Source organism: Uranotaenia lowii, chromosome 1 (assembly GCF_029784155.1).
Source record: "Uranotaenia lowii strain MFRU-FL chromosome 1, ASM2978415v1, whole genome shotgun sequence".
Classification (NCBI taxonomy): domain Eukaryota; kingdom Metazoa; phylum Arthropoda; class Insecta; order Diptera; family Culicidae; genus Uranotaenia; species Uranotaenia lowii.
The window spans coordinates 110,043,771-110,054,199 of NC_073691.1; the positions used below are offsets into that span (position 1 = coordinate 110,043,771).

At 37.5% G+C, this 10,429-nt stretch overlaps 1 long non-coding RNA gene across 1 annotated transcript; it reads left to right on the plus strand.

Annotated features, from left to right (window-relative positions):
• The first annotated feature begins 4,083 nt into the window (after positions 1 to 4,083).
• On the plus strand, positions 4,084 to 4,505 carry LOC129739504 (uncharacterized). The gene is made up of 3 exons (XR_008735879.1): positions 4,084 to 4,168; positions 4,232 to 4,314; positions 4,379 to 4,505. It is a non-coding gene; the product is annotated as an uncharacterized LOC129739504 (long non-coding RNA).
• The last annotated feature ends 5,924 nt before the right edge of the window (positions 4,506 to 10,429 follow it).

Consider the following 10,429-nt stretch of genomic DNA (forward strand, 5'->3'; position numbering starts at 1 on the left):
AATTAATTTTTTAAAACACAACAAATCCTAAGCTTCCAAATGAACCCTTCAGATATGCAATACGATGTTAGATGAGAAAGATATGAATAAAATAAATTTGCATGTTTTTATAAGAATGATCCCAAAATCACCATACAAAGAGGTGATCCCAAACTTTTGGACGATAACTCAAGTGTCTATTTTATTAATCAAAAATACATTCTTGATTTTTTTCTCAAAATTTGTTGATTGTGTTTTGAGAAGTAAAGAACAGGAATTCTAATGCCACTCAAATTTTGAGATTTGGTCTACCCTATCCCGAGATGATCGGCTTTGAATATTGAGTGCGATTTTTTGTAAATGTTATAACTTTAGGTTAAGTTTTAAGTTCAAAACTAAAACATTATATTTGGGCAAAATACCTCCGAGATAGCTATTGCTCATTATCTTTCAAATGAGATCAGAAGATTTGCAATATGTCCTAAGACGGCTGAGATATGAACGATCAAAATTTGCATGTTTTTTAGTGGGTGATCCCAAACTTTTGGCCGGCAGTGTATGGACCAGGCTCCATCAAATCGATATTTTCGCCTAAAACGAAAGTGTCATCTCGAAATTTTCGACTCGTGTCATACTTCATACCGACCGAACAGAAATGACACATGTCGAAAATTTCGTTTCAGAAGACATCTCCGCTTTATGCGAAAACATCAATTTTAAAAAGCCTCCAAGATTCATATGTGTTCCTCAGAGAAATTTTCTCGCTTGAAATATCTTCTGGAGACTCGAACCATCCCATGTTATGCGATGTGCATCCTAAGCTTAAATTACTGAACGTTTTCCAGGGTTCGGTAAAAATTGCCGAACATTTTACATATAGTTAACCTCATAGTTTTTTTTTGTTATTCAGGATCTCGTCTTTCCCGTCGGTAGAAATGCCTTATTGAGTATTATGATATCATGGGTAATAAAAAATGGCTGTTGCTAGTTTAAAAAAAACAAGGCCAAAACAAAAATAATTGAGTCATCTGTGCTCATCAGAATAAACAAATTTCGTTTCAAGTGTCATCTGGAGACACTGATCATCTCGCGTTATGCGCTGTGCATCTTAGGCTGAAATTACTGAACGTTTTACTATTTCCGGTAATGATAACCTAAAATTTAGCAGTTTTCGGTAAATATTCAATAAATATAGACCTTAAAAAGAAGAATATTTTGAGTTGAGGTGGAACAACTAAACTCATGGAAATGATTATGACAAAACACTTACCTTCATTTACGACGACCAATTAATTTCATAAATCAAAGCTGTTAATAAATTTTAATTTCTAAATTCCATTTATTAATAAATTACTTGAACACATTGTTATCGAACATCGCAACCTACAGAACAATATTTTTCGACATAAACCTCTCCAGTTTCGAGTTTTACCTAAGGATCAGCTGAGGGTGGTAAGCTGGGTAATGTCAGCCTTGATTCTGCTGATCTCGTCCGGCGTAGACCACAGCAAGGTGATGTCTAGGAAAAATTTTGTTTTCAGCAGTTCAGGTACCTATAGCAATAAGAATTGTTTATTTATTTATTTATTTATTTATTTATTTACAACATAACAAATACATTACATACATGAGATTTGTTTTAAAACTCCAATGGCATTGCCCTTTAAGGAGTTGTATGGTGAATATAAAGCAAACTGCGTATATTTAGGAAACTAAACTAATAACTGACGAGTGATAATAAAATAAAAAATATAATCAAATTGATAGATTCAACGATAAAAAAAAAATAACAAGAATAACAATAAAAATAACTTATCACGATAAATTTATGAACATGTTTTTTTTTTTAAATTAAGTTAAAGTGAAAAAATATTGTATGACTTTAAAAGTGTTGATGACACTTCTGGATTCAGTAAGAATTGTTTGACAGATTTTCTAAAATGAGTATAATTATTAAAAGGCCCACATGTCTCTTCAAGAAAATTAAACAACTTTACACCTCTGAAGGCTAAGGAACGTTCTCCAATTGAAGAACTGATTGAAGGGCGATCTAACATATTTCTGTTACGCGTTGAATATTGATGACTAGTACGATTGAATGATATATTGCAGTGAGTACTATTTGTAATGCTTAAATAAATGAAACTACATATATGCAAAATATACAGGCCTCTAACAGGAATAATGTTGTTTTTGATATTGTACAGTTCGGCAGAATGACTACGGTATGGCAGATTATTAATAATGCGTAGTATTTTGTTTTGAGCAACTTGAAGTTTATCGAGTCGAGAATTACAAGCATTACCCCAAGACGAAATAAGATAGGTTAGTAGAGAATGGAAAAGAGAGAAGTAAATAGTTTGAAGAATATAAGGCGAAATTTTATGTTTGACTTTACAAACTATACCTATTGTTTTATTTAGTTTATGTAGAAGGCTGTCTATATGCGAATTCCAATTTAGAAGATTATCTAAGATAACTCCTAAATACTTACATTCTGTCACAACTCTAAGACTAGGAAAATTAGTTTTGGTGATTTCTAAGGAATTTGGAGTGCATCTTTGAGACGTTTTGAAAATTAATATATTTGATTTCTCTATGTTCAAAGTCAACTTATTTATGCGATAATAGTCTTTCAATAATGTGAGGTCAGAACAAAGATTATTATCGTTTTCTTCAGGGCTAGTGTTATTGTAAAAGAACGCAGAATCGTCAGCAAATAATCGAAGAACACCTTTAAGAGGTAGAGCAGCAATATCATTTAAATAAATAGTAAAAAATAGAGGTCCGAGAACAGATCCAGATTGTTAGTTTTGAAGGAAGCGAAAAATAATAAAATTTATTTATCTTTGATAAACCTTTTCAAATTACTTTTTGAATTAATTTATAACCATAAAAAATACAATACCTTATTCATGTAGTCATCGAGGATGTCGTGCTAGAAGCTAACATACACAGTAAACGAAAATTACCGAGTTCGGTAATTTTTTTACCGAAATCCTAACATGTGTAAATCGTTAAACTGTTCGGTAATTTTTTCGGTAAAAAATAAACGAACATCGGTAAATGAAGAGTCGATTTACCGATGTTCGTTTATTTTTTACCGGAAAAATTACCGAACAGTTTAACGATTTACACATGTTAGGATTTCGGTAAAAAAATTACCGAACTCGGTAATTTTCATTTACTGTGTAGGTCGTCCACAGCGGATCCCGGATCTGTGCTCGCCGCTGCTCGTTCAGCGTCAACTCTACAGACGATTTTCGTTAAAATCTTTTAATCCATTGACACAGTCATCACGAAGTGCACCTTTCCATTGACTATATATTCGGAACAAAATATCGATAACATCTGCAAGAAACATGAATTACGGAAATAAACAAATTGAGGTTCTTTTCTAACTTGTTAAAAAAGGCATCTTAATTTGCGTAGCCAGGATAAGGGTAATGTCCACGGCCAGAAAACTGGATAGATCGGTTCCGTCCAAACAGTCAACAACCATGGGAATCATCTGTTTCAATTCCTGGTTCTGCTACCTATAGGCCCCAATCACATTCTTTAAAAGTTACTAGCGCTATCGTTTTTTGGATCACCAAAGTATGTGATAAAATTACTGTTGAACAAAAAAATATGGCACTTTGTAAAAAAAAAATCTAATTTTGCACGTTCCCCGTTGACAGGGGAAAAGTTTTTTAGAAAGTTCAGCTAACTCGTTTGGAGTTTATATTTCAGGCAGATAAGTACCAGTATGCGCGATAAATAAAAAGAAATTCCAATCTTGACTTAGAATATCGTCTCCACTTACCGGTTCAATTACGGCATGCTTGGCCGAGCTTAAAAGCAACTAAACCTTGTAACAGTTTGTTACTTATTTCTATGCAACTCCGTCACAAAATCGCCTAACTCCTATACTCCGTGGTGAAAACTACAACAGTCATTTCAATTCCCTTTTCCAAAAACGCCTAAACGCAGGCACTTTCCTCTAGGGGTTATCCATGGGCGTCGGGTTTAGGCAGGGTTCGTACCGGGGAAGTGATATCACTCGGAGAGCGACACACTCGAGTAAAATTTAATGAACGCGTATGTGTGTCGGTCGAAAGTATTTGAGTCTTGTCACGTTTCGTCCATACAGAGCTTGTTCTTTCTGCCTGTGAACGTTCTAGATAACGGAAGTGCGCGTCGTGTAATTGTAATTTCGTAGTTGTTAAAAAAAAGTGATGTAAATGTTTTAAAAGTTATTCTACTATTTCAGATAGAAGCAAGGAAAAGTCAAGCCTTACAAAAATTAGAAGTTAAAATCCTATTTAAAAGGGCTAACGTTAAACTAAAAGTACGGTTAGTAAAATATTGTGAAATTAAATGTAACATGTTAAAACTTAATGTATATACACATAAATAGATAAAAAAGTGGTTAAAAACACACCGACCACATTGAGTGTACAACAAAATTCTACAGAAACACTACGTTAAAAAGGTAAATTATTATAAGAAAACCATAACATAAAATGTAAAACACGTGCACATTAAAACAATACGTCACAGATATCATAACCGATTTTGGCAGGTCCAAGAGGACCTTTTTTGTGTTTTCGTCTATTTGTACCAGCACGCGACGCAGCCGATAACAAAACAGGGCAGAAAGAAATCGGAACGCCAATAATCCGATACATCGAACGACTGACAACAAGTACGTCCCTCGTGGCAAAATCCGAGACTACACGAGAACGATCGTACTGCTGGTCGTTGGCTCTTCCGGGACGCCGGAAAAGAGCCAATGGTACCTTGAACGGTGCTGCAATATTTCCGCATCGATTCAACGAGCCGAACCGAAAATAACATCTGCCGTACATCGGGTTCAACGGAATGCCGAAAACAACTAATCTACCTGCCGAGTTGCAAACGAACCGCAAGTATTAATGTGTGACGTATGTAGGGAACATTATTATGAATAAACCCAAATCATGTTAAGTTGAACCCTATAGGATTTCTGTTTGGTAGAGTAACTTTAATCCCTTTACATTATTTATTGTTTCGTGGTAACGTTTAAGGCTGAATGAGCCTCCCCCAAAACTTCATTTCTAAAGCAGTCCAGACTAGAAATTACCAGCTCTATTTCGCGTGTAACTAAATGTAATAGTTTGACCCGAATGGCATCATGCGAAGTACCCACCCGGTTCTACGTCCCTGTCTGATCTGATTCTTGGTGATTTCCCTTATTTGAGTTCTCCGGAGGAAAGTGTCTCGGGTTTAAAAGAAAGCAGTCGCATACGATCCTGAGTTCCTAGCATAATTTCCCTTTCCCATGTTCCCCACCCACTGAGTGTAGCTGTCAAGTTACATTTCTGGCGCCCACATAAAAAGAAAAAGTACAAACTGTTTACATTTTCCCATTCCCCGGAGAGGAACGAAAATCAGTTCCTGATTAGGACCGAATCGTCCTGTGAACGATTGTAAGAATTGGAATTGCCGCACGTATTTTGTAATTACAGAGTGTTTGAAGTTCATGTACTGATCACAGTTAAAAGTTTATCTATTGTGGAATGTGTATCAAAAATTTAGTGTTGAAAATTTGGTTATTATAGTGTTTACAATTTATTTATTACTTAGTTATTTAAAAATTTATTTATTCATAGTGTTTGAAATTTACAATTGGTGGTAATATATTTCTTGTATATTTTAGTACCAAAAAAATTAAATAAAAATGGATTCAGAAATACAAAACACATATGCGAATTTTTCCGCTCATCATTTAGCACGAAAGGAGATGGAATATGAGCTGACTATAAGAGCTGTCCCATTTGCAGAAAAGGATTCAAGAGCTGCGTTAATGAGACGCCTAAAGGATCGTCTCAAGGTCGAGCGGAATGAATCTAGGCCTGATATCGATCATTCTCGCTGGGAAAAGTCCGTAGATGAAGAAATCCAGTTAATAGATTCCGAAGTGAAGAACATAGCGGATATTCTTGAGAACAGGGTGCATTTTGACGGGATTCTCGAAACGCTCAAAACGAGACTAGCTCACTATTTCGCCAGGTGTGCCAAAGCCCAGGAAATTGCGGAGCAAGAGGCAGATCTGAAAGATCTTGACCAGCTACAGGTTTTAATTAGCAGGTATTTCCAAGCTCACTTTTCTCCTATTGGCACGTTACAGAGAGTTCAGTCAGAACTGTTGGTGAACATTGCCAAGTCCTTGTCGAATCTTAATCTTTCGCTCAGTCAGATCGCAAGCTCACCTAAGAAATCTTCCGAAAAGAAAAGAAACCCTCGTTCGTCGCAGGAGAGTGATAATACGATGAGTGGGGGAGAAGAAAGTTACGAAGAAGGAGCTGTAGGTCGCGATGCGGTCAAATCGCGAGTCCAACCGCGAAAGTTGAAATCAATGCAAACCAATTACGCACGATTACCGGATTCAGAAATAGACGAACGTTACGTTAAGCATATTCGAATGAGTAAAGATAATCGAGTTCCACCGCGAAGGCAACGTTCCGACTCAGATGAAGACTGGGTCTTACCATCTGATTCGGATTCTAGTATCTCGATTCCTGTTCGTCGCGATCGTAGACCCCGTCATGAAACTCATCCGCGTAGGGGCCGGCCAGTTTCCGATTGGAATCTGTGGTACGATGGGAGAGATAACGGCCAAAATTTAATGAGATTCATTCGAGAGGTTGAGTTTACTGCAAATTCAGAGAATATTTCCCAACAAGATCTATTTCGTTCGGCAATACATCTATTCCGCGGTCAAGCAAAACTTTGGTTCATGTCCGGCAGTGAAAACGAAGAATTTACTACGTGGAAACAATTAGTTCGCGAATTAAAAAACGAATTTTTGTCGCCTGATCACGACCACGATAGCGAAATGCGCGCGATTGCACGGAGACAGGGATCAAAAGAAAAATTTCAGAACTATTTAGTAGAAATGCAGAAAATATTTAATGGTTTCACCAAAACGATATCTGAAAAACGAAAATTTAAAATAATTTTTCGAAATTTGCGCGCAGACTACCGCGGATATGCCATAGCTTCGAAAGTTGACAATCTTGCAGATTTGAGAACGATCGGTCGACAACTAGATGAAACTTTTTGGTACAAATATCAACCAACCGATGAAAAACCTCGCGTGCGTAATCAGGTTAATGAGATTAGGACCGGAACAAAGTTGAAAATTCGGGACGGTGCCGAAACCGCTTATCAGAAATCGCGTGTCTTCTACGGAAACCCAAAATCAGAACCCTGGAAAGAAAATCAGAAAAAGAAACAATATCCAGTCTCAGAAAAGTCCACTTTTGATCAATCTCTTAGGAAGAACCGTTCGCCTGATGGTCTTGAAATGTTGTTGTCTAACTATTCGCCTTTACCCGAAGGAAGGTGCTACAACTGTAGACTTCCAGGTCACCATTACAAAGAATGTGACAAACCTTCGCATGTGTTCTGCCGAAATTGCGGTTTTATGAATGTCGAGACAAAAAATTGCCCGTTTTGCGAAAAAAACCAGCAACAAACTGCTTGAAAGGGCAAGTAGTTCACCAAAATTTTGAAAACCCCTTAAATAATTCTAGCCCAGCCTTAGATTTGGTACAATTAGGTTACCAACTCGTTAATCCAACTGATTATACCCATTACCATAGCCCAGAAGTAAACGAGTTGTTACTCGATTTAGAAAATGATGGTCGTCCATTTGCCCAGGTCACGATATTTGACATTCCACTTATCGGCCTTCTAGATAGTGGAGCCAATAGGAGTGTATTAGGTAGAGATGTACCGAATAGTGGTATTCGGCGAACGGCCGAATACCGAATATTGACCTTTTCAACTATTCGGCCAAACGAATATTCGGCCGAATATTCGGTCGAAGATTCTATTGAGTTTTTAATAAAAAAAAATAAGCGATTATTTCAATGCTTTCTATTTCTTCCATATAAATACCCCTCATGTTTTTAGTTGATAATTTTCAACCAGATGATATTATCGGATGATGTATTACAAGATATTTTTCAAGTAGGGATTCAGATTTTTAAAATGTCACCAATAACTGAAAAGACATCAGATGACTCGTCGCTTCTAGGGCGTTTTTCAGCAAAGAGATTGCGTTCCTGTGAAATCTGGGATAAAACATGTCGAAACAGATGCCAAGCTTTTTGCAATTGCATCTCTGATATTGAATTAGATGAAGGTAGAATTTGAGTGTGATATTTTCAAAAGAGTTGTTGAAAAAATAGATGATCTTTAACTTTAAGCATACCATACTTTCAACCACACGTATCCACACGGTCAGGCATTCAGGACGATTTTTGAAAAAAAAATATTAGAAAGGGCAAAATTTATGTATATTTTGAAATTTTTGAAAAATCGTTATTGAACACAAAATTTGAAATTTTAGAAAGAGGAATTTGAGTGTTTTATTTGATTTAGCAAATAATCTGAAAACCCAAGCAAAACTCGGGAAGTTTTAAACAATATCTGGACATCTCGGCCAGATTAGACTTATCTGGATTCTTTACTGGATTTATGGGCAAGCCGGAATATACCTCCAGAAAATCTGGAATAAACTATAATCAAAGTATAAAACGATACCGTTGAGCATTCTCCTGCACGATCTTTAGTGAAAGATACGCGGATACACCTTGGATGTTTTACTGAAACCATGTTTTTCCTTTTTATAGGAATTTAACCCTTTAAGGTCATTCTTCCTAGTAAATAACTGCTGAAATCATAAGTTTTCAATGATTGTGTGGTTTTTACAACATTACTTTTGGATATTTTATGAATTATCCAAAAAAAATTGAAAAATTTATAAGTCTGTAGTAGATATTCGGCCTATTCGGCCGAATACTTAGCCTAACTATTCGGTGAGCCGAATATTCGGCTTAACGGTTTTTCCGTGGTATTCGGCGCCGAATATTCGGCCGACCGAATATTCGGTACATCTCTAGTATTAGGCAAAGGCGCCGCGAAGCTCATTCAAATGTGTCATTTGAAAACCCATCCCGTTGATTTGAATGTCAGTACTGCTAACGGTCAAAATTTAAAAGTGTTAGGTTATGTGAGCGCTCCTGTGAACTTCAATAATTCAACAAAGTTGATAGATTTTTTGGTTATTCCTGCCTTGAAACAAAAATTGATCTTAGGGTCCGATTTTTGGATCAAGTTTGGAATCGTACCATCACTTTTGTCAATCTCTGTTGATGAAATTGATAGCTCACAGGAGACGTTCGAACTTTCGCATGAACAACGCAATGATTTGGAGGTAGTGAAGAAAATGTTCGAAATCGCTGAAGATGATAAGTTGGATGCCACTCCGTTAATTACCCACCGTATCGAGCTGACTGAAGACGCTAAAAAGAAACCACCAGTGCGCATAAACCCCTTTCCAATATCGCCGAAACGACAAGTCCAAATAAATGCCGAGTTGGACAGAATGCTGGAGTGCGGGATCATAGAGAGAGCTTACAGTGACTGGTCGTTAAGATTAGTGCCCGTTGATAAAACGGACGGCACTGTAAGACTCTGTATCGATGCCCGAAAACTCAACGAATTGACCATTCGAGACTCCTACCCACTCCCACATGCAGATAGAATTCTTAGTCGACTTGGTCCATCAAAGTATATTTCCACGATTGACTTATCTAAAGCTTTTCTTCAAGTTCCTCTGCACCCCCGATCAAAAAAGTATACTGCTTTTTCAGTCCTAGGCCGCGGATTCTTCCAGTTCCGAAGGATGCCCTACGGACTTGTCAACAGCCCGGCAACATTTGCCCGTTTGATGGATCGCATACTAGGCGGGGGCGAGTTAGAACCGTTTGTGTTCGTTTACCTAGATGACATCATCGTGGTAAGCGACACATTTGGTGAACACCTGACCCGTCTTCGTGAAGTGGCATCCAGATTGAACATGGCCAATTTGTCTATAAATACTTCTAAATCGAAATTTTGTGTTTCTGAAGTAGGGTATTTAGGATACATTTTGAGTCAACAAGGACTACGACCAAATCCCGAAAGGGTGGAGTCTATATTCAACTATGAGAGACCTAACTCACTACGCGCCGTGAGAAGGTTTTTAGGGATGTGCAACTATTACCGAAGATTCATTGAGAACTTCAGTGCAGTTGTACAGCCCCTAACGGACCTTCTCAGAGGCAAGCCAAAATCCGTTATATGGAACGACCTGGCTGAGGCAGCGTTTGTTCAAATAAAGGAGCTGTTGATCAGCACCCCTATTTTAGCAAACCCTGACTTCAGCAGGCCTTTTAGCATTCACTGCGACGCGAGCGACCTAGCCATTGCGGGGGTTTTAACCCAGGTCTATGACGAAGGTGAAAAGCCCGTTGCTTACTTCTCCCAAAAGTTGGGAACTACTCAACAACGATATTGTGCGACCGAGAAGGAAGCACTCGCCGTTCTCAAATCGGTAGAAAAGTTTCGGTGCTATGTAGAAGGTTCGAAATTCCCC